Consider the following 26308-nt stretch of genomic DNA (forward strand, 5'->3'; position numbering starts at 1 on the left):
CTCCCCCACCCCGCTCCTAGTGCCTCCTGCCCACCGTCAGCCCCGCCAATCAGCGCCTTCCCCTCCCTTCCCGCACCTGTTTCATGCGTGCAGGAGGCTCTGCGGTGGGGGAGGGGGAGGAGTGAGGGCATGGTAGGCTCAGGGGAGGGGTGGGGGCAGGGCCTGCAGCAGAGCCGGGGTTGAGCAGTGAGCACCCCCTGGCACATTGGAAAGTTGGCGCCTGTAGCTCCAGCCCTGGAGTCGGTACCTATACAAGCAGCTGAATATTAACTTCTGAAGAGCTGCATGTGGCTCCAGGGCCGTAGGTTGGCCACCCCGCACTACTGTCTTTTCACTAGTCCCTGTGTGTACTGTGCTTAGCACAAGGAGGCCTGATCTTTAGCCTCTAGCTACTGCCACCAAACAAGTAATAAATAGTAAGACTAAGAGCTCAGTTAGTAGTATTCAAAAACAGACTAGTAATTTTTATATGGATAATGAAGACATCCTCAGTTACTTTAGGCTTCATGGCATAAGGCAGCCTCTCACAGGCATTAGAAAGAAACTTATCCTATGGAAAATTTATTATGGGTTTTTTATCAACTTTCTTAGAAGCATCTAAGAGTATCCACTCTGAGACAGGATACCAGACTAGATGGACCATTGGTCTAATCTAGTTTGGCAACTCTTATATTCCCATGTTCACTTCTTATATTTTAAAGTGCTTTTTCCAATGCACCATGCTAACTACTTTTAAAGTTTATCAGAAATGGATAGTAGGATCTCTTCTACACAGGGAAATTATTGGAAAATAAGTCTGCAAATGTGTGCATCTGTTCATTTCAATTACAACTATTAAGAGCTGTATTACTTTGAGGTTTTACTGCCTTCAAAACATTTTCAAAGCAATCTTAAGTAATATTTGAAATTAGCTGGGCACAATATAGGTCACTTTAAAACATATGATACTGAAAAGCAATTTAAACAACACCTTCACTCCAACAAGCAATCAAGTCTCTTTCTATGAATATATATCAGTCAACTACCAGAAACCACTTGTTTCCTCAACCATTAACAAATTAAACTAAGAAAGAGATCGCTTCTCATTATTAAAATGTTACTGTATATGCTGAATTCTGCCTGGTGAAGCAGGATTTTATTCCACTGCAATAAATGCCATCTAGTGTTTTTTTTAAGAAAAATCACAATCTTTCATTCAGAACTTCTCTCTCTCTCTCTCTGGTTAAGCTAAGGGGACCCAAGAATTCAAGCTGTGTAAGAAATCCAATTAGATAAATGATTTCTCAATAGACTTAGGCAGGCAACAATACAACTTGCAGGATTGCACTGATTCATGTCAACTAGTGCAAATGGATTTTGTGAGAGTATGTTATGTGTGTATTTGGCATCAGACTAGGCATGGCCTTATGCTTGCTTGATTCCTTTAAACTTCAGCATCTTTCCTTCTATATTAGTATTCATTTGACTTTTAATTCAAACTACTTTTAAATTTTAAGTTTACAGAAAGCCAGAAAGGAAAAAAAAACAGGTACCAAGCTTTATAAATAAATAGACCACACATATAAAACATATCAAGCAAAAAAAAGGAAAAAAAAAATCTTAGGATTTTTCACTATTGACTTCAAAGGGAGCAGAATTAGGCCAGCACTGAGCACATCTGAGAATCCACATATTCTCCTATACTTCAACAAACATGGTCAAATGATTTTAGAGTTTTATCAATGTATAAAGTCATGCTCCATAGATTTTTCTACAAGAATTAAATACACCATTTTGGGAATTTTTTCTCGAGATCTTCCTTAAATTGACAAACCATTAATGATTTAGAAGGAATGTGGTTAACAGGCCATTTTTTGGACCACCATCAAATTAAATGATTATTTTGAATGTTTTCCAACACAGATATTTTAAAAGATTTAAATGGGAATTATGAAGGCCTTTTTACATCATCCTTTTTTTAGTGGACAAAGTATTGCCGAGGATCCTGTGAAATGTATGACAAACACAGACATTGTAACAAATCTAGCATCCACAATTTACTGGGTCAACCAGCTCACAAGCTGCAGTATTTAAATAGGCTGAAATTACTGCTCAAACTAAGAGAGGTATAGTAAAAGAAATGGGAAACTGGGGACAGGAATACATTTTGTACATCACTCTACACAGTGTCCTTTTACCATATGCCCACAATATTGTGTGTAGATGTGTTGGTTGGGTTACCAAATACTTGCTCAAGCCACTCACTTGTTTTATGAACCAAAACACATTCAAATAAAATAGCACTAGAAAGGGATCTCAGGCTTCAGAATACTCTTCATATACAGTAGTGATATGAAATTCCAACCCACCTGTATCATTCACTGATAACAGCTAACACATTGCAAAATCATTTGAAACAAGGAACTGGTTTTATGGACAGTAATGGAAATTCAATAAATTAGTATAGTTTCCAAGCATGTATCACTCTCAATTTTAGCTCTTAGTGAACACTTGACAAATTTATGACACTGAACAAAAAATACTCTTTGAAAGGAATTATTTAAAATGAAATACTTTTGACCTACCCAATGAACAGATAAATCCTAATTACAGAATTACAAACAAACAGATAAATATGAAAAAATGAATTTAAATAACCACTACTTTTAACCTGTAGGTAAATTTATTGCACTTTTTTTTCCCTGATGATTATCCTTGATGCAGGCTAGATGATTTTGTCCAACTGCTTTTTTTTTAAATCAGGTATGATATATCCAAGCTCAGTTAAATCACCTATATAAAGAGAACACTCCTTACCTGTAATCATCTTTGTTGTACACATCACATCTTCCCTCTAGTCTCCAAATTTGTTAGTGTTCTGCTATTGTATCTCTACCTACCAGAAAGCAAAGAGACAGTTCAGTTCTCACAAACATTTTTGTCATGGATTTAATATCAAATTCTCCTAACACTTCCTTATTTAGATTCAACAAAAACATGTCTGTATGTGCCACAAACCTGTATAGCTTATATAAGAGCTTTCCTTGATTTTACCCATTTATTGCACCAGCATAATTATCCAGCATGTATTTATTCAGTTGCTTTAATTACTCCCTATCACAACCAAAAACAATATCAGGAAATATGGTGTTATAAAAGAGTCACAGGAAGGAATATAGAAAATTCTCTCTTTAAAATATTCTGGTGGTTTTGCGCAAGTTCCTTGATTGTTTCTATTGCCGCCATTTAAAAGTCAAACAAATACATTCTCTGATCCACCAAGAGATGGGGGCTGCAAAGAACCCTAACAAGACCTTAAAGCTTTGACCAGAAGTTCTTGTATAGGAGGAATATGACTAGCATCCAAAGAATGAAACAGATACTTTTTAAGGAGAAATGGTAGAAACACAAATCCCACACATATTTTTCTGTAATTCTATAAACCTTCAAGTACCAGGTAAAAATAAATTGGGGACTAACTACTAATGACGTGCTTTCCAGAGATGCTGAGCCCTTGCAGCTCCCTTTGTCTTAAAGGGAGCTACAGGAGCCGAGAACCTGTGAAGACCTGATCACTAACTACTGTAATTCTACCCAAAGGTACACAAAAATCAGTGGAAAAAGCCATTCAAACTCCCCTGTCCCACTAGATGACATGAAAAAACTTGTCTAGAGACCTGTCTTTAGAGTCAATAACATTCAGAGACTTAGGAAACACATGAAAGTCCCAAAATAGAGTAAGCACGTCTTGCACCAAAGCACAGACTTGATTCCAATGTTTTAAGTCTGAGATCTCCAGCTCCCATAGTGGATTCAGGGGGGGGTTGGGGGGGGGGAGGGAGAGAGAGAGAGAGTGATAGGCACCATTTCTTCATCTTTATGAACAATAACATGGTATTGAAAGGAGGAGCAGACGATCAAACGAACAACAGGGAGAAAACAGCATGGAAAGAAAGGGAAAAGCAGCGCATGAGCAGAGCACTGTTTATGGGATGTGCAATGTGGAAGGAGTATTTGAAGAACTGGGCTTATCACAGAATGGTCTCTCACTGAGATGGTTAATTGATTCTGGCTGGGAGCTTGGTTAAATGCTTGCTTAGAAACTCCAGCCCTGAAAGACTTTGTGAAGCTTGGGAGTTGAACCTTGGCAAAGGCCTGCTCCACCATTAGAAGACTTAGCCTGGAATTTAAGTTAGCTTTTAGGAACCTGGCCTAGGCAGAGGCCTTCTTCCAACCTTCAAAGGCTCAGTTTAGTCTAGAGACAAGGCAGAGAGCTAAGGAGGAGATGAGAAACCCACATCGCATAGTAGGTCCAAAACTTTGGATGTCAAAATTAGAGATGGAATCATGTCATGAAGCTCAAATTTGGATTCCAGCTTTCCCAGACCTCAGGAGTATTCAGATTCCTGTATTCTGATGTAAGCCTATTTCCAGTCACAATGTTCGGCATGGTAAATGTTGTGAATCCAGATGACTCTTTGAAGAGAGGTGGGAAAGAAATAGGAAGGCAGAGATCCAGCTTCAGATTGCAACCAATTCTGAGCCAAACATGTATCCCCCTTCCTGCAACATCAGTTCGCCGAATGGGAAAGAAAAATTGAGGGAAGTAGGAAGGAAGCTAGATTTAAAAAAATACAACATAAAAAAGGAAAGCCATTTAATTTATTTAATACTTCAGCTGATTTAAAATGCCAATAGAATATAGCCTTTATTAGAAGTTGCCACCAAAAATTTGATTTAATTTTCAGACCATTTATACAAGAAAGGTGTTCCCAGCATACTATAGAACACATCTCATGCTTTGGCAACTAAAGTTCAAAAGAGGAATACTGTGTCATACTCCACATGAGTCACTATCTTGAAGTGCAAAGGAAACAGAGTTTCCGTTCCCCTTCCTATACTCTGATTAACTTGGTATAATTCAAAACTAAAAAGTCAATTTATTTCAAGAATTTTCTTTCATGTCAAGTTTTTCCCCAATACAAAAGTGGACTTAAAAGTTCCCTTTATATACATAAATATGCATTTGCTTTGTTAGTGTATATATATCTGTATATGTACAAGTCCAAAACAAGATTTTGATAATTCTGCCTACCAACAATCCAACCCCTTCTGGAAACTCAGATGAATCACAACACCAGTTTTTTTCTTTCTTCAAATGGATCCAGAAATATTTGACAGTATGAGTGTACAGATACTACACAACCTTTGACTTCAGTTTGTGTTTTGGTTTCCTCTTCATAAACATCTAAAATCATGTCTCAAGTAAGGACTGAACACGAAGCAAATCTCATCTACAGCCAAGCTCTACAATACAACCGCATTTGCTCCAACCCCTCAGACAGAGACAAACACCTACAAGATCTCTATCAAGTGTTCTTACAATTACAATACCCACTTGCTGAAGTGAAGAAACAAACTGACAGAGCCAGAAGTTACCTACTACAGGACTGGCCCAACAAAGAAAATAACAGAACGCCACTACCCATCACCTTCAGCCCCCAACTAAAACCTCTCCAACACATCATCAAGGATCTACAACCTATCCTGAAGGACGACCCATCACTCCCACAGATCTTGGGAGACAGGCCAGTCCTTGCTGACAGACAGCCCCCCAACCTGAAGCAAACACTCACCAGCAACCACTCACCACACAACAGAACCACTAACCCAGGAACTTATCCTTGTAACAAAGCCCGTTGCCAACTGTGTCCACATATCTATTCAGGGGACACCATCATAGGGCCTAATCACATCAGCCATACTATCAGAGGCTCGTTCACCTGCACATCTACCAATGTGATATATGCCATCATGTGCCAACAATGCCCCTCTGCCATTGCTAAACTAGACAGTCTCTCCGTAAAAGAATAAATGGACACAAATCAGACGTCAAGAATTATAACATTCAAAAACCAATCGGAGAACACGTCAATCTCTTTGGTCACTCGATTACAGACCTAAAAGTTGCAATTCTTCAACGAAAGAACTTCAAAAATAGACTCCAACGAGAGACTGCTGAATTGGAATTAATTTGCAAACTGGACACCATTAAATTAGGCTTGAATAAAGACTGGGAGTGGATGGGTCATTACACAAAGTAAAATTATTTCCCCCCCTACTGTTCCTCACACATTCTTGTCAACTGCTGGAAATGGCCCACCTTGATGATCACTACAAAAGGTCCCCACCCCCCCACTCTCTTGCTGGTAATAGCTCACCTTACCTGATCACTCTTGTTACAGTGTGCATGGTAACACCCATTGTTTCATGTTGTCTGTGTATATAAATCTCTCCACTGTATTTTCCACCGCATGCATCCGATGAAGTGAGCTGTAGCTCACAAAAGCTTATAAGTAATAAATAAATAATTTAAGATAAATAAATAACAAATAAATTTGTTAGTCTCTAAGGTGCCACAAGTACTCCTTTTCTTGAAGCAAGTCTTATGTACTTCAGTTTTCAAACAGCTTCAGTCTTTTCCCATCCTTACTTTACATCACTGCGTAAGAAGGCTGTCTTTGCTGTTAGTTGTATTATTCCTCTCTGAGATGTTCCAAACAATCCTAGTAATCACTTTTACTCTTAGATTAGTAAACTGGTCTTCCTCTGAATTTCAGCTGCCTTCTTAAAGAAAGATATTTAACTTAATCTAAGCTTTTTGAAAGTGCTTATTACATTCAGTCTCTCCACAAGACTACCCAGAAAGCTGAGAGCAGAGAGTTCAATGGGCTGCTTTCTTCCTTGGAGTTGGTTTTCTGAAATGATATTGCATCTTCAGGAAAACAGTGCAGTCTTTCAATGGTTCCTTAAGAAATAAGTCCTCTTTCTTCCTAGGAAAAAGTTTAAAGTCAAAAGGTTTAAAGGTAGTGGCCTGTTAGCTAGGCATCTGTGCACTAACTTCATGCTTTTTATACTACCTTTTTTATACATCCCTCTTACACTCAATGGTGCAGTGTAGCTTAGTGATGGGTAGATTTAAAGACTGTAATTTCTTACTACTTTGGTTGGAGAGATCTCTTCAGGGCTGTTTCATGCAGAGAGTCTGATCAGATGTGTTAACAACCCTCTATTTTATCTCTGGATGACAGAATTCATTTGCATCGCAGACACCTATTTCACAGCTCACTCCAGTTAAAACTGGAACGCCAGATTCACAGAGCCAGTTTCAGCTCCCTGATTCTGTGTGTGGCCCTCCATGCAAGTTAGAGCAGCCTGGGGGTTAACTCTAAAGTGCACAGCTGTCAATGGTCCCCAAGGGACCATGCGCTCTTTTATCCTCATCTGGTGCTGTGTGCGCCACTCACTCCTCTCTAGAGCTGCAGGGTAGATGACCCTGTAAGAGCGGTCTACATGGTCTCTACACGCGCTGGGTGCCCCACCATAAATACTCATCTAGGAGGATAAGGTTGGTTTCCATTCTCTTTGTGAAGACACGTGAGTGAAGAAAATAATTTGCCCCAAAATCTCTCATTAAATTTAATAGTCAGGAACTTTTTTAGATAATACTAATCTAAGATTGTCCTGCTGAATATATATACACACACAACAGCAGCCTTTCGCGATGTACGTTTTTCTGCTGTTGTTAGTCAGGCATGGCTTTTTCTCTTTGGAATATCCTGGCTGAACTGTGACAAGCCTGATTACGAACATCACAATTTACATTATGGAACTTTAAGAATAACGTCCATAGATTCTTTATCAGAGATAATTAATAAAGTTGTATTGGATAACATACTATACAGTTACAGTTTCACGATCATTCATAGAATCATAGTTTCAGTTTGAAACATTTTCAGAACATAAAAAGTATTATGCATTTCAAATAAAACAGGTATTCAGCGCTACCATGATACGTTTCAGATGTGTTTTAACAAAGAATAATGAAGCTAACAATAAGCTTATGAAAAATCTCCATTTCAGTTCAGCATCATATGTTTGAAAGAAATATTTCCACTTAGTGGGGACTTTGTATGGTGACCTGTGGCACACAAAGTTTCATTCTAGATTGGAAGATGGCATTCCCAGCATGGGAAAGAAAGGAGTGGTTGCACTTATTACCTTTACTTCTCCTTGAAAGCAAAGGCAGAGGAGTCATAATCCACAAGATACAGAGGTTACAATGTACAAGGCCTATTCTGTTACAATTCTTCCTCACAGGAAATAAATCCCAAAACAAAGAGGATCTCCCTTTTACAGAGAGAACACATGGTTCCTGAATCTTCGTTACTAAGTGCCACAAGAGGCATACAGCGTAGTAACTAATCTCTATTTGATGTTCTCTTAATACATTTGTTTTTTCCCCAAAATTATGTTTTTTATTGTTTCCTTTAGAATCGTTATCTCATAGTTTGCTTTTGTATATTGATGACATCATAAATGTAGTGAATAAAGTTGTTTTAAAGTTTTTCCTTCTTTCAAAGTTTTGGTGAAGTGAGCATTTTAACATATATTAGAAATTAAAAATATTAAAAATGTAATGCTCTAGGATAGATTCTGCAACTATTACTCCCACTGCACAAGAAGCAACTTAGTAGCCAAGTAATTTCTCTGATTTAAAATTGGACTGTGTCTATAGTAAGATACTAGTTAATATGCATAAATTTAAGCATGTGAGTATTGCCATTGAAGTTAAATGTTTGCAAGATTGGAATCTTAATCTTCTGCTCCTGTGATGACTTTTTATTTATTTATTTTTAGAGGGGATTTTATAATTTACTTTTAGAGGAAAATTATCTGACACCCTGTCTGCTATATACACAAGCACATTTTTCGTTTCCTTTATACATCAAGAACATTTTTTCTCTTTTGCACTTTTTCTCAGGTTCAGAAGGAAGTGGGAGGCAGACCAATTAAGAGTCTGTGGGCAAAGATAAAAGGTGTAAAAAATAGGGGCAACATCGTGGCAGAGGTCTACTATAGACCAGCAAACCATGATAGGGGAGGTAGATGATGCATTTCTAGAACAAACAACAGAAATACACAAAAGACAAGAGCTGGTTAGTTATTGGGGACTTTAACTACCCAGACTTCTGCTGGAAAAGCAATATGGCAAAACAGAAAATTTCCAGTAAGTTCTTGGAATGTGTTGGGGACAACTCTTTGCTCCAGAAAGTGAAGGAAGGAACCAGGGGACAGCCACTGTAGACCTGAGTCTGACCAACAGAGAGGAACTGGTAGCAAATCTGAAGGTGGAAGGCAATTTGGGTGAAAGTGATGATGAAATGATAGATCGCACAATTCTAAGGAAAAGAAGGAGTAAGAGCAGCAGAACAAGGACTATGAACTTCAAAAAAGTAGATTTTAACAAACTCCCAGAACTGGTAGGTAAGGTGTCATGGGAAAAAAATCTAATGGAAAAAGAGTTCAGGAGAGCTGGCAGTTTCTCAAGGAGGCAATATTAAAGTAGGATGACCATATGTCCTCTTTTGGCCAGGACAGTCTCTTTTTTAAGCCCTGTCCCGGCCATTTGGCAAAACTGGGCATTTGTCCTGTTTGCTCTTGCCAGCCGATCATCAGGTATTATAGAATATTAAAGAATATTTACATAAGTTAGATGTACTTAAGTCAGCAGGGCCTGATGAAATTCATCCTACAGTACTTAAGGAACTAGATAAAGCAATCTCTGACCCATTAACAATTACCTTTCAAAACTCATGGAGGATGGGTGAGGTACCAGAAAAGTAAATAGGGAAACAAAGAAGACCTGGAGAATTATAAACCAGTCAGCCTAACTTGGATACCTAGAAAATTATTAAACAATCAGTTTGCATGCACCTGGAGGATAAAAAATTATAAGTAATAGCCAGCACGGATTTCTCAAGAACAAACCAATTCAATTTCCTTCTTTGACAGGGTTATGGGCCTAGTTGTTAAGGGGCAAGCGGTAAACAGAGCTGGGTCAATCCTTTATGTCTAATGGAGATCAGCCCCTGGTGTCTAGCTAACAATTGATCTTTCAAGTTACTGACCCCTTAGGAGGTGCTAAACACCTTATAATTCCATTTAACAGAATATCAGTGCGAGCAGAATGTGCCCAGCTCCTCCCAGGAGGCAGCTTAAAGAACATAAATCATGTCTTGCATTTACATAACTTGTGAATAACTTTCAAAAAGTCACTATGGACATTCTATACTTGGTTAATGGAACCAAGATGTACCACATTTGTGCTTATGTGGGCCACTGCAAACCAAAAATTGAAAAACCACTGCACTGCAATCAGAACGAGTTCATGTAGAATGCAGGTTTTCCACTGAAAACAATCTACGTGCCTTCAGTTGATATGCCAGGCAATGCTTATTTATATTTTAAAATAACGAATTTGGCAAAAGAGCACTAAAAATTGAACTGAACACATTGCAAAATGGTTTCTACCTTTTTTAACCATGTTCCTGTCTCACCTAAATATTTATTTTCTCAGATTTAGTCTGCATTTTTATAGCTTCACAGCACAATTACCTAAGTGACAATGTTCAGTTCTATTTACACTGTCTATCGGTGTTCAAACATGAATCTCAGTTTCTTATTATCTGGAACTATCTATGTGGAGCCAGCACTTTCCAGTAGAACTAGAATCAGATGCAAATCAAAAAAGATACTGAATGTGACTGGTGTTGGGTGATCTGGGCTAGGGTTAAAAACAGAATTAGCCAAATTTATTGTCTATGCACCCTCTGTGCAACCCCACTGACTCTTTTGGAGTTGCACAGAGCACGGTGGATAAAAATCAATGATTTGTTTTTTTAATTAAAAAAATGGATTTTTTTTTTATGAAATGCTTTTTGAGGGAAAAAACCTATCTAAAGATAATTTTAATTAAGATATATTATAGCTCAAAGATATCTCATTGTGGAATAGGGATTATAAATTCTAATTCTATAGTATGAGATAATATATTCATGTCATGTTTCAGAAAAGTTTTGTAAATGAGTTCCAATAGTTCATGGATTAGGGACCCAATCTTATGGGGTTCCAGGGGCTTCTGTATAGATTATTTAGGTTAATCTTTCTATCTACCCAATGGGACTCAGTGCTCAGTCTAGAAGATACTACCAGAGATGCTTAGTTTTGCAGTTCTCAGACTGTGGATTTGTGTCTCCAGAGATAAAATGCTTGTTAACAGCAAAAATGTTTTCAAATAAATAAATAAATAATATATAGAGGTGAGAACTAGCAGACCTCAACCCTATTGTCCCTCTGCAAATTTGGGTACACAGAGTTAATCCCTTACCTCTCTCTAAAAGTGCAAAGTTTTAAAAACTTCAATGAATAGAAGATTATTGGGGACGGAATAGATCTGGACAAGGAGAAGAAGTCTGGAAGTAAATGTGAGAAGAGAGGGACAGGCAGTAGAAACAAAAGTGAAACTGTTTCAGCAGCATATTCTAGAAGTCTTGAGGTCTTTCTCAGTGTAGCCTTCATTGATTTGAGATCTACCATACCATACCATTCTCTCACTAGAAGGGAAAACCTATAATGGCAGCAGGCCGTAAAAGAGACCCAGTTTGGGAATATTTTAATGAAGTTCCTCTACCTACGGGTAAAACAGGCATGCGTGCAAAATACAAACAGTGTGACTAAGAAATGCAAGACCTGAATGAAACAACATCATGAGAAGTGTTCCTTCTCAGGAGGAAGCTGCGTTGAAGATGATGAAAGGAACATGTCTGAACATGCAGGATCTTCAGGTTGGTAAACTTTTTTATGGACTGTCTGTCTTGCTTCTGGACTATTCTTGAATTCTCATGTTTGAGCAAAAATTATAGTTGTTACTCTATGGTACTATCATTTTAGATGCAGCTGTTTTAAAAAAAAATAAATAGCTGAAATAGGCAGATCTTCCTTTTACAATTTCACCTTTAAAGTAGTAAAGAGTGTCAGTGAATGTAATGAGTAATACTAAATGAGCAGTATGGTAATAATAATTAAATAACTGCATGGACTTATTTTGTTTAGGAGAATCCATCCTCAACGTTCAGGATTCTGAAGACTATCCACCTTCAAGATCACCATCATTTTCTATAGTTTCAGAGTTATCTGCCAAAGATAGTGTTTCAGTCACATCATATATATTACATAACCACAATATATCATCTGTAGTAAAAAGAAAAAAAATCTCTATCATCCAGAAACAGACATAGATAAGTTTGTTATAAGAACCAATAGATTACAAAAAGAGGTGTAATTGATGAAAAAACTGCTTGGGTTGTTTATGCAACAAACTCTCCTTTCCGTATGATTGAGAACCCACACTTCATCAACATGGTGCAGTCATTAAGACCCGGATACAATCCACCCTACAGAGCAGATGTCACAGGCAAATTGCTGGATAAAGTGTATGAAAGAGAAATTGAGCAGCGTGCAAAAGGTCTAGAGCAGGGGTAGGCAACCTATGGCATGTGTGCCAAAGGCGGCACGCGAGCTGATTTTCAGTGGCACTCACACTGCCTGGGTCCTGGCCACCGGTCCGCGGGGCTCTGCATTTTAATTTAATTTTAAATGAAGCTCCTTAAACATTTTTAAAACCTTATTTACTTTACATACAATAATAGTTTAGTTATATATTATAGACTTATAGAAAGAGACCTTCTAAAAACGTTAAAATGTATTACTGGCACCCGAAACCTTAAATTAGAGTGAATAAATGAAGACTCAGCACACCACTTCTGAAAGGTTGCCGACCCTGGTCTAGAGGGTAAAATTGTTAACCTGAGTCTTGATGGGTGGCGCAATATCCACAATGATCCTTTTGTATGTGCTTGTGAGACAACAGAAGACTAACACAGCTACCCCTCTGATACTTGACACCATGCAAGGCACTGCATTTAGTCTTATTGAGTGGAAATCCATCAACCTCATGAAGAAACTTGCACAAGTACAGACAGATATCATCTTCCTTTTCAAATGCAAATGGATGGACATCATAACAAATGAACTGAAGGTGAAAAATCCATTGGTCTGTGCAGTATGTAGATAGCAAAGTGAGAGATTATGCCACACACTATCAAAGAAACTGAGGAACCATCTGATCACCAGATCCTATACAGCAAACAGGAAAACATCAAAAAAGAGCTCTCCAACTTGGAGACGCTCATAAATAACCAACCTTCCTTACAAACTGACTTTACTAAAATAAGACAGGAGATCTACATTACACACTTCACCTCTCTACAAAGGAAAAAGGACTGTAAGCTGTCTAAAATCCTACCTGCCACCTGGGGCCACAATAGTAGTACCCCTAACTCACCCAGCAATATCATCAATCTACCCAGCTACACACTCAGCCAGCAGACGAGTCTGTCCTATCTCGGGGACTCTCTTTTTGCGCCACCACCCCCACAAACATGGTACAGTTCTGCAGTGATCTGGAAGCCTACTTTCACTGTCTCTGACTCAAAGAATACTTTCAAGATAACACTGAACAGCGCACTGATACACAGATATCTTCCCACCAACAGCACAAGAAGAAGAAGGTCACATGGACTCCTCCTGAGGGTCGAAATGACAGTCTGGACGTATACATAGAATGCTTCCGCCGACATGCACAGGCAGAAATTGTGGAAAAACAACATCGCTTGCCTCATAACCTAAGTCGTGCAGAATACAATACCATCCACAGCCTCAGAAACAACCCTGACATTATAATCAAAGAGGCTGACAAAGGAGGTGCTGTTGTCATCATGAACAAGTCTGACTACCAAAAGGAGGCTGTCAGACAATTCTCCAATACCAAATTCTACAGGCCACTTTCCTCAGATCCCACTGAGGAATACACTAAGAAACTGCACCATCTACTCAGGATACTCCCTACACTAACACAGGAACAAATCAACCTACACTTAGAACCCCGACCGAGGTTATTCTATCTACTACCCAAGATCCACAAACCCGGAAATCCTGGACGCCCCATCATCTCAGGCATTTGGCACTCTCACTGAAGGACAGTCCAGATACGTGGACTCTCTACTCAGATCCTATACCACCAGCACTCCCAGCTATCTCCATGACATCACTGATTTCCGGAGAAAACTACAATGCATTGCTGATCTTCCAGAAAACTCCATTCTAGCGACCATGGATGTAGAGGCTCTTTACACAAACATCCCACAAACAGATGGAATGCAAGTTGTCAGGAACAGTATCCCTGATGATGCCACAGCACAACTGGTTGCTGAGCTCTGTGACTTTATCCTCATGCACAATTATTTCAAATTTGGTGATAATATATACCTCCAGACCAGTAGCCCCACAATATGCCAACATTTTTATGGCTGACCTGGAACAACGCTTCCTCAGCTCTCGTCCACTCACGCCCCTTCTCCACCTATGCAACCTACATTGATGACATCTTCATCATCTGGACTCATGGGAAGGAAACGCTGGAAGAATTCCACCACGATTTCAACAGCTTCCACCCCACCATCAACCTCACCCTGGACCAACACGGAGGTCCACTTCCTAGACACCACGGTGCTAATAGGTGGCGGTCACGTTAACATCACCCTATACCGAAAACCCACCGACCACTATGCCTACCTTCATGCCTCCAGCTTCCATCCCGGACACACAACACAATCCATTGTCTACAGCCAAGTGCTGAGGTACAACTGCATTTGCTCCAACCCCTCAGACAGAGACCAACACCTACAAGATCTTCACCAAGCATTCTCAAAACGACAATACCTGCATGAGGAAATAAGGAAACAGAACAACAGAGCCAGACATTTACCCACAAGCCTCCTGCTGTGAGACAAGCCCAAGAAAGAAACCAACAGAATTCCACTGGCCATCACATACAATCCTCAGCTAAAACCTCTCCAACGCATCATCAGTGATCTACAACCCATCCTGGACAACGATCCCTCACTTTCACAGGCCTTGGGAGGCAGGTCAGTCCTCGCCCACAGACAACCCGCCAATCTGAAGCATATTCTCACCAGCAAATACACACTGCCATAGTAACTCTAACTGAGGAACCAATCCATGCAACAAACCTCGATGCCAACTCTGCCCACATATCTACACCAGTGACACCCTCACAGGACCTAACCAGATCAGCCACACCATCACTGGTTCATTCACCTGCACATCCACCAATGTAATATACGCCATCATGTGCCAGCAATGTCCCTCTGCTATGTACATCGGCCAAACTGGACAGTCCCTATGTAAAAGGATAAATGGACACAAATCAGATATTAGAAATGGCAATATACAAAAACCTGTAAGAGAACACTTCAATCTCCCTGGACACACAATAGCAGATTTAAAGGTAGCCATCCTGCAGCAAAAAAACTTCAGGACAGGACTTCAAAGAGAAACTGCTGAGCTTCAGTTCATTTGCAAATTTGACACTATCAGCTCAGGATTAAACAAAGACTGTGAATGACTACAACTACAGAAGCAGTTTCTCCTCCCTTGGTGTTCACATCTCAACTGCTAGAAGAGGGCCTCATCCTCCCTGACTGAACTAACCTTGTTATCCCTAGCCTAATTCTTGCTTGCATATTTATACCTGCCTCTGGAAATTTCCACTACATGCATCTGACGAAGTGCGTATTCACCCACGAAAGCTTATGCTCCTATACGTCTGTTAGTCTATAAGGTGCCACAGGACTCTTTGCCACTTTAACAGAAGAAGGGAATGTCTTCCTTACAGAAACAAATGCACACACAGCAGAATACTTACAAGAAGCAGCAGTAAAAAGTATAACAAACTGAAAAAAAATTCAAATGTCTAGTATGCAACTTGGTCACAGACAATGTTGCAAATGCATCAAAGATGAGAAGAAATTATTTAGAAGAGAGTCCCAAGCTAGTAACATACGGTTGCAGTGCTCATTTGATGCACCTCCTAGCCAAAGACTTCAGTGTTCCAGAAATAAAGGCTAATGTTGTTGAAGTTGCAAAATACTTCTGTAACAACCACTTTGCAGCAGCTGCTCTGAAAAAAGTGGGAGGAACCAAGCTAACTCTCCCACAAGATGTGTGATGCAACTCAGTAGTGGACTGTTTTGAGCACAATATCAAGAACTGGCCTAATCTGATGACAGTTTGTGAACAAAATCGTGAAAAAATAGATGGCACTGTCACAGCCAAAGTTCTCAACATTGGGCTTAAGAACACATGTCGAGTACCCTGAAGCCTGTTTCTGTAGCCTTGAACAAAATGAAGGGAAATAGCTGTTTTATTGCTGATGCTGTTGAAATTTGGAGTGAGTTCTTAAAAAGAGAAATATGCAATGACAGAGTTCAATTACAAGCATTAAAAAAACGAATGGGACAAGTACTAACTCCAGGTCATTTTCTTGCAAATATTCTCAATACTCGGCATCAGGGTCAAACCTTAACTGCGAAAGAGGAGTTGGCTATGACATGGACACCCAGCAATCATCCCTCCATAATGACAACTATAATAAATTTCAGAACTAAGGGGGAACCATTCAAGAAATATACATTTGCTGATGATGTTTTAAAGAAAGTCACACCAGTGAACTGGTGGAAGTCACTTAAACACTCGGATTCAGAGACTGCTGAAGTGATAATCTCACTTTTAACAGCAGTTGCTATCTTCTGCCAGTATAGAAAGAATATTTTCTTCCTTTGGACTAATTCATTCCAAATTGAGAAACCGTCTGGGAAAAAGCAGGAAAGCTTGTTTTTTTTTCCAGATTATGAACAAACAGGAAAATGAAGGTGAAGATGACTGAGTTAGCTGCAGAAGCTAATATTTTATGTTTCTCATGTTGACCTGGCTGACATAGTCTATTTAATTTTTGTTTTGTTTTTAAAAATATTTCCTCTATTTTAGTTAAACAATTTTAACAAAAACAAACCTGATTTTAAAAAACTTGAATGTTTAACTAAATTCAAAAATTCATATGCTTGTTTTGTTAAAATATTATATGTTTGCTGTTGAAGAAAAAAATCCAGAATACATAATGTTGTTGTTTTAGTTAAATAAAACGATTTAAATGTCTGTCTGGTGATGTTCTCCTCCAAGAGGCATGGCAAAAAAATCCTCCAAATATTAATGATTAACCTGTTGAACTGGAGATAGTTCACCTCCCAATGACTTCATAAATATCTGCTTCAATTACCGTTGGTAAATGAAATAACCGAACAATCATTCATTTTCTGATATAGCTGTAAAACTAATTGGAAAACTTTTCAAAATAAATCACTTTAAAAATGTATAGTGTGTACCTTCTAAAAATGAAACTTACAATTACCTCTGAGATGTGAAGAATACGTATTAAGGTTATAACAACCAACAAATCACTAGTATAACAACTAAATAAATCACTAGTCAGGAAGACTCGATTTAATAATGGATTTCTACATAAAAGTGCACTTTTATGTAGCTATCCATGATTAAATCGAGTCTTCCTGACTACTGATTTAAATCATGATTTAAATCAAATCCACCCTAGTTTGCCCTTCATTGTCACCGTATTTTAGTAGCACATGAAAAGACAGAATCTGACAAAGCAAAATGTTAAAATATTAATACCCAAAATACACTACTTATAGATGCTGTTCAGACATGTCAAAAGACAGGCCCTGCCCTGAGAACTTACAGTCTGAAAGGCAAAGTAAAAAACAAAGATTAGAGGTGGAATAACATTTACAATAAATGTGAACAGGGTAATAAAAATAATAAATGCAACCACAGTACAGCACATGATTATTGGTGATCAGAGTAAGTAATAGTGCTTATTGTCATTTAATTTTCAGAATATGTGATGAGGGATACAGTAATATTAGATATCCCTACACTAGGGACAAATGGCACATGCACACACTCAGATTCACGCATGTACTTCTCATAGAAATAACAGGGAGCCACATTGACTCGACCAAGGGCAGAGTATGTCCCATAGCATGTGCACATGCAAGGACCATGAGGCAGAGAAAAGTGCCAGTTATACTGTAGAGTAAACGCTATACTAACTTAACATAACTCAAAATATTTGGTAAACAATGGTGCAGTTACATCCAACAGTCAGAGGTTAAACAGCATCCAGTCAGCCATATTTCTCCATTCAAAAGACCTACTTTATAAAAATATTGATGGTTTATGTTGCAGCAATAAGAAAGGCTTCTACTATCTACCTTTCCACCCCCATATGGCAAAATAGGACTGAGAAAGCCTGAAGTAACAGACAGAACTAAGGATTTTCTGGTTTTAAAGCTGTATAAAAAGTTAAATAATTAACCGACAATAACCCTCTGATGTACACCTATATATAATATTACTCCAATTTTTACAGATGGGGAACACAAAAACTGAGTGACTTGCCCATGGTCACAATATTTATGGGGCAGAGCAGAGAGCAAAACTAAAGAGTTTATAGGTTCCTTGCCTCCCACTGGCCTTCTAGTCCATGTTTTCTATAAACTTTACTCATCTGATGCAGATTAGAAATACAGATCAGAGGACTTTCTGTTTGCAGCTAACCTGCTCTGGAATCTAAATTCTTGCTGGTTTTAGAATGTGAAGAAAACCAGTGTGTTTCACATGGGTCAACATCTGCAGGCACCCATATCACCTGCTAGCAAAGCCAAGGACTTGGACAATGAAAGAGCTTTTCATATTGTCACAAACTAGGAAATAATTTTTCATTTGCATCAAATTTATAATACACTGCTTGTAACTCTGTGGCTAAAAACATGTTTAAAAACTACACAGTAACCACTCTAAAATACAAAGCGTATACCTGCCTTGATTCACAAACCAAATCTAATTACCTAATCAATTCAAATACTAACCTGAGAAAACTTCCATTGTAACCCCTTCTGAAGTGTGAGACTAGGAAGCTGATTATTAAATACAGTTTTCCAATTACAGCTTTGTACACTTGTTTTAGCCAGTCTTCTCCATCCTGGTTTAACCCGATATGAACAGAACCCTCTATAATTTCTGTAAATATTAAAAATTACTATTTGTCCCTTCTATGCCGAAGTCAACCACAGCAACATAACCAGGCGTCAAAACTCAGGAGTATTGTGTCACCTAAACATCCTACCATCGAGTGGTTAAACATTTTCTTAGGCCCAAAGTCAGCAAGTCTCTTAAGCACATGCCTAGCTTTAAACACTTGAGTAGTCCCATTGACTTCAACGTTTAGTACCTTGTTGAACTGGAACATTAATGAATAAAAACGCTGCTGCTGCTCCCATTCAAGTCAAGGGCATAGCCAACCATTAACTTCAACACGTACAAGATCAGGTTCAAAGTTATATAGTTCACTTGAGTTTCTAATGCTGGGATTACAGCAGCATTTTTGAGAACAGTTTTTCTTGACCCAAGCTACGAACCTTACCAAGCTACATGTTATTAAGCAGCAGAAGTGCCATATCTCATCATCAGCCTGTAATAATCAAATAGTTTTGTTAAAAGTTTCCAGATACCATGAAATAGAAGCACAGCCAAGATTTAGGTGAATCATACCCTAGGTTCACTAAGCAAGATGCACAAAAATATTTTAGAGTGACAGGACTCATTTTAATGCTTCCCTTGTAAATTAAGTAGTTAGTCGTTTGCGTTATTCAAATGTCGGTTTCATTTTAACTCACACTGTGCTGGACTCTCAGTATGTTACAGATACAGTCCCATATATCTGTGGGCAGGTATGTTAGTATTGTACTACAGGGAAACAAATGCTACAAGCAGATTACTACAACAGGTTCAATTTCAAGGGAATCAGAGACATTTATACTTAATGTAGATTCTCTGTTTAATGTCAAGTACCTTTTCACAGAGTAGCATGGCATAGAATTGATGTTGACAAGTAATGGTGATTTGGATCATGGAAAAGATATTATGGATCTCAAATAGAAATAGAATGCCTATAAGCTTTCAAACTGCATCCTGAATTTTATATGAAATTTAACAGCCATCCCCACAACTCAGGCTTGAGGATTCAAATGATTCTCTACATGTTTCAGGAAGTTACCTATTTCTGAAGTTCAAATTTAAGATTCTAGATGTGCACACTTTTGCTGCAGGTGCCTATTAGTGCAACTGATAATTCTTCATTTTGACTTGCTTCACATTTATAGGGTGGACTACTTTACTATCTGTGAGAGTAACTTCATACTCTCTACGTAGTCCTAAAGCTATTCTCATCATTCCTTTCAACACTCCAAGACCACATACATCTAAGTCTTGCCAATTCTTTCTGCATAACATCTCTAAAATCTCAAAGGCCTTTCCTATCCATCCACATATATAAAACTCTTGTCCAGGCTCTCAGCTTGCATCTCGATTCTTGCAATACCTTTTTCTCTGGTGTAGACAAACATAATCTTTCCCTACACATAACCATTCAGAAGGTTGCTGCAAAGATCATTTTCTAGCCCATCGCTTTGACCATGTCATTCTCTCTTTGCATCCTGTTAACTGGCTCTCTGTTCTCTATCCTATCAAACTACTTGTCTTCCCTTTCAAGGCTCTTCACGATGATCTATCTCCACTCAGTCTATCATCTCTAATTCAACATTGAACGGTCTACTCCCGTCTCCTATCAGCCTTCCTCCACTGCCCACTTGTTAAATTTTCAAACAAGCACTTAACGATACTATCTACACTGCAGTTAGACACATGTGGCTGGCCCAAGCCAGCTGACTTGGGTTCCTGAAGCTCAGTCTAAGGGGCTGTTTAACTACAGTGTATCCTTTTGGGATCTGGGGTCCTCCCATCTCCCAAGGCTCTAGAGCCCAGGCTGCAGCCAGAGCCCAAAGATCAAACTGCAATTAAACAGCCCTCTACCCTGAGCCCTGCGAACGTTAGTCAGCTTGCATGGGCCAGTTGTGGGTTTTTAACTGCCATGTAAACATACCCTAAGTGCTCTCTCCCATGCTGCCCTGCATGGAAGAAGCTCCCTGTAAACATCCACAGTTACCTCATCATCCTACCTCATATCTCTCCTTACTACTCTCCTCCACCATGAGGTCTTACCAAAAAAAACCCCAGAAAACAAAAAAACCTGACAAGTAAGTCTGCTGGCGAGCTGAGACCACAGCCTATCATGCTGACCAGTATTATTTCACTGTTTCCTTGTGCTCTCCTGTTAGTCTGTCTGTATCCATCTGTTATCTCTTGTTGCATGCTTAGATTATATGCTCCTTGGTGCAGAAACAGTCTTTTTGTTCTGTGTTTGTACTGCACCTAGCAAAATGGGTCCTGGACCATGACAGGGCTCCTAGACCCTACTATAATAAATATATCTCTAACATAGCTTGCTACAAGCAGCAACACTCAAAGCTGGCCCACACTCTAAGATCCTTTGGACTAGCACTTCTCAGGTTTAAGTTCCTCTTTTTGAAAACAAGTTCACAAAATAAATGCTAGCCACACTGGTGATAATCACAGGGCTACCAGATCACATACAGTCCACAAAATCTGGTATCATTCCCCTCACTATGACCCTTGGAATCCCCTGGACCTCCCAACTAATTGTGATGAGAACCCTCTTTCTTTTGACTGTAGTAGCTTTACAATAACATGGAATAGTTTTATTTTAAATAAACTGAGTAAATAAGCATTACAGAAAGCACCCAGAAGCAGGAAAGGTAAAATATAAAAACTTAAAAAAAATATAGTGATGGTAGAAAAATACCAAGCAGACATTAAACACAACAGACAAACATGAAAAAAGTGATGTCAGTGAGGTTGAATGGATGCCTGAGAGGGGGCAGATCCACACATGAAATCTTGTATTCTGACATCTTCTCCTCACACTCTGTATTACAATCACAGGAAATGGTAGTTTCACACTTTGAAACTTGGTGCTGAAGTATTTGTCTTGGCCTTAGAATATATTTAATGTTACTATCTCTTACACAGATCACCTTTTACAAGCCTTCAAATGTGAAATGAACTTCCCTACTACTGTATTCTTTGTTTAGAACCATCCAAAAAAACAAACCTAATTTCAACTAAAAGTCCTTCATCCCCTTTTCAGCACAATCATAATTATACATTGAAGTGCATAAAATGGTGAGAAGCAAACTCTCTACTCTTAGTCAGAAAAAAGACTAACCAGTTAGGAAAAAACTAATTTCTGGTTCACATTTTAGATGCAAATGTGAGATAGTATCTTCTGCCAGACTAGAAGTATATCCTTTGACTACTTATTACCTAGCACAATGGGATCCTGGTCCATGGCTAGGGCTCCTCAGCAGTTCGGAAATATAAATAAATAAATAAATAATAGTTTAGTGATCCATATCCTGCAATTTCTTCAGTCTCTACTGAAGCCAATCAACACTTGATCAGAGTAAGGTCTGAATAGGGACTGCAAGTCTGCCTCTATGCACCTGAACCTATGAGTAAGGCTGTGTGTCTGTCATGTAGGTCATGGATTCCGTGACTTTCCATAACTTCTGCAGCCAGTGCGGCTGGCTCAGGGGCTGCCCCTTGGGACAGCAGCAGTAGTTTAGGCACGGGAGGGGCAGGGTGTTGGACAGCATTTACCTTGGGGAGGGGAGCTTCAGGGACATGCTGATAGGGGCTGGATAGGGAGCCTGCCAGCCCTTCCCCTGACAGCACCAGCGGGGGTCCCGGGCCACACGCCGCTGCCCCCCTGCAGAGATTCCGAGTCACGTGCCACCACTGCTGCCTCCTCCCTCCCCTCACCCCTCCACTAGCGCCAGCAGGGGTCCCGGGCTGCGCGCTGCCACCTATCCTCCACCCCAGCACCAGCAGGGGTCCTGGGCTCCATGCCACCGCCCGCCTCCCCATGCCCAGCACCAGCGGGTTCCCAGGCCACCTCCGCTCAGCACCCGCGGCCCCCAGCCTGAGATTTAGTTAGGGGTATATAGTAAAAGTCATGGACAGGTCACGGGCCATGAAATTTTGTTTACTGCTTGTGACCAGTCCATGACTTTTACTAAAAATACCAGTGACTAAAACACAGCCTTACCTATGAGGTACTGAGCACTTACCTTGGGGCTTTATTTGATCATAGTACAATGATTGCTACTGTATATTACTACTACTATTTTCTTAAAATAAAAGATACTGTACCGGATATACCACTGTATAATTGTATTACCTTCACACACAACTGTATATTAAATCCAAATTGCCAAATGAAATTTGCGTCAGCATCTCTCAAATAAGTCAAGACATAATGCAAGTGTTCACTAAACGCAGACTCTCTAGACTTTCAATCAACAGCACTTCCCATAATGGATTCAATACTGTATAGCAATGTGTCTAAGTTCTCAGGTCCCAAGCCTTTGGAGTAACTAGTTTCTCACCTCTAAAAACTCAATTTTAATTGAACTACCCCATAATAATGGGCTTTTTTAATCAACTTGATTAAAAGTATTTTGTCAAAATTTGTTAAATGCTCCAATGACAATTTTCATACAAGTATATTCTTTGTTGAGCAGCACACTTGAAGCAAAAAATGGAAAAGAGAAAGGTCATTTACCTTTAGAGTGTCATTCACCTTCCCAGATTAATCTATCTTTCTTCAGACCTCTCTCTCTCTCTAAGAGAAAACATAAAACAAAGATCATTTTAACTTTCATGTTCTCCTTTAAACACTTTGGCTGATTACGACAGACTTCTTCCAGAGCAAGTACCTTTAAAAAAGTTCACTTTATATACACATGAAGAAACATAATGAAGAAATAAAGCACTTCTGTAGATATGTCTGAAAGTATCTGACGAGAGAGAGAAAGAACAGGAGATAGGAATAAGAACTTTCATTTTATAGTCCTGCATTTACCACAGACTGTAAGCAGTAAACTGGTTCAAGCAGTTAAATTCAGGTACACACTAGCTTCAGCCCTCCAAGATACACAAGCATTCTGAAAACATTCCTACCTATGGCTTTTTGCACAACAGTCAAACTAATTACCTCTACTTGTAATTGACTGAAAAGCTCTGGTTATTTATGACTAACAATGTTTTGCATTTCCAATTTACTTAGAAATTGTATAAATAACCAGTGTTAGCTGATCTTTAACTAGGTCGACAACTTACAACACTATAATGCAAGTGTCAACATACAGGTAGTTTCCCCATTCAATGTTATGTTTAAGAAGTATCCAAGAAAGGTTTTCATAATACACAAATAAAACGGCATTGGGGAAATGTCTTAGTTCTCATTGCATAAGTTACCATAGTTTATAGATATACACTAATATTTGTTGCATGACTTCACTTAGAGGTAGGTCAAACCCAGACTTGGCAAGATAGAATGAAATAAGCTGCACTTGTTTTATGAACTGTCATTCAATTTTATTAGTACTTGTTGCCTCTGCTTGGCCATAGATTGGAGAAAAATGCCACACACTGTAAGTGCCGCTTATTGGTATGCCCTTGTACTCGCCAACTACATCTAAATCCTGCTGTTACAGAGGCCAGAAACAGTGAATATGATTATTAATGGGCTGCTGAGAACTGATTTTCAGAGGCTATATGGGTTTTATTTCCTAAATCTGTTTATATGGCCTCAATTCTGCCCCCAATTGGATACCCATTACAGTACATTTCTACTCCAAATATTTACATTTACAAGTTATATCTTAATATTCTCCTCAAAATAAAGATATAGCTATTTAATTTTAGAAATCTTTTCAATTTATAAAAGGAGAGAAAAAACTCACTTATGGCTCCTACGACCAACACATATAATAGCCATGCTCAACCTCATTTTGTTAATCTCATTTCTTTGAGGAATATTTTCCAAATAAAACCCTCAATTTTCAATGTAGAAATATCTTAAATATCTTCTCCTCCTACTCTGACAGTCCAAATTAATTTTGGCTTTTTTAGTCAGTTCTCTTTGACCTACTCTTCAGAACTTACTGGGACTGTATTTCCTTAATGATATTTTTGTTCTCTTTTTATCCAGTGCTTCTCTTTTTGTACAATAATAGGCATTACTGTTCACAAGAAATTCAGCTCCATCTCATCTTCAGATTGTTCTCCCTGAGTTTCTTTTCTCAGTGCAAGGGTGGAAGATCTGTTTACTTTCTTCACTGAGAATAAAACTTTATTGCAGAAGGTCAAATCCTTATGTCTCTTTCTAAACTCTTTACTGATCTACTCACTCAGATTCTGCTTTAGCCATAATGCCAGAGAACATAGGTCGTAATAAATTTGTGGCCTTATACTAACATACTAACTTTTATTTCCTCATCACTGCATCTTTACTTTTTTTTTAATTAGCATAATCTGGAAATAATATTCCTAGGGGGCTTCTAACACTTGCTGAGGAAAATAGAAAGTTTGCCTTATTACTCATTATTGCATTTGATGAAGTGAGCTGTAACTCACTTACGCTCAAATAAATGAGCTTATGCTCAAATAAATGGGTTAGTCTCTAAGGTGCCACAAGTACTCATTTTCTTTTTGTGGATACAGACTAACACGGCTGCTACTCGGAAACCTGCCTCATTACTGAAACCTCACTCTTGAAATGCCGATTCAACAGATCTTTTCCTATACGCGACACAGTGAACTCCTTCTCTTGAGGTTTCCTGACCCACCCTTTTATCATTGTATCTTTCATGAGTCTCAATTTTCTTACCATACCTTCTCTCCCCTCCCTTTGTTTCCCCCACCCATACCTGATTTTATTTGCTAAACACAGTTATCAGCACCTGTGACTAAAGGGCTCACTTTTTCTTTTTCTGGTACATTTTTCATCAGTCAACTCAGTGAGTATGTCTGTTCATTGGCCATTAAGCCCCACTAGCAACTGAATTTTTGTTCATGACACACTTTTCCTTTTCAGCATTTGCAGCCTTTTTGTCAGATACTCCACTAGTCCTCCAGACAAAGGCCATCCTCCTCCTATTACTGGCTCTGCATTTCTTGCCTAAATACTGTTTCATGCTTTTAGGGAAGGTCATTGAATATCTGTAGAGCTGGATTTTAATGGAGGGCATAAACATAGGATGGGAGCCTGATGGAGGTGAGCTTTACATCTCCCCTCTTGAAGCCACTTTTCTCGGCTTCCACACTTAGGTGATCTTGCTTTCCCCAAAATGGGCTCTTGTTTACTGACAGGAGTACACTAAATTAAGTTTTATCTTTAGAAAGCCTGGCCTCTCATCAGAAAAACTGGTTTATTTGTGAAAGGGACTGTGTCCTCCACAGGGACAAATTCAATTTCTGTTGCTTGCTATAACAAGCGAACAAAAGGAGGCATAGTAACAGCCCAAAAACTTGCATGCAAATGCCAACTATTCCCTAATGCAGGGAGCTGTCAATGTGAAATTACATTACAATAAACCCTTTCAGAGTCTTGGAACATGTCAAGCGGATGAATGGTACAACTGGAACTTCAGGATTTTGGATTCCT

The 26308-nt window shown here is 39.0% G+C and overlaps 1 protein-coding gene across 7 annotated transcripts in view; it reads right to left on the bottom strand.

Moving 5' to 3' along the window:
* The window catches only part of SGMS1 (sphingomyelin synthase 1), a 204058-nt gene that overhangs the window by 89689 nt on the left and 88061 nt on the right, over positions 1 to 26308 (bottom strand). For 3 of the 7 annotated variants that reach the window (XM_084634365.1, XM_084634356.1, XM_084634363.1), the window contains exons 2-3: positions 23423 to 23482; positions 2797 to 2875 (exon numbers count right to left, since the gene is read on the bottom strand). The gene's annotated coding sequence lies outside the window, so the exon portion shown is untranslated. Of the gene's footprint in view, positions 1 to 2796; positions 2876 to 23422; positions 23483 to 23576; positions 23600 to 23722; positions 23772 to 26308 lie in introns of those variants that run through there. The other 4 variants (XM_084634360.1, XM_084634364.1, XM_084634361.1 and 1 more) reach the window with 4 other exon arrangements.

This window comes from Lepidochelys olivacea, assembly GCF_965140295.1.
Source record: "Lepidochelys olivacea isolate rLepOli2 genome assembly, chromosome: 7".
Lineage (NCBI taxonomy): Eukaryota > Metazoa > Chordata > Testudines > Cheloniidae > Lepidochelys > Lepidochelys olivacea.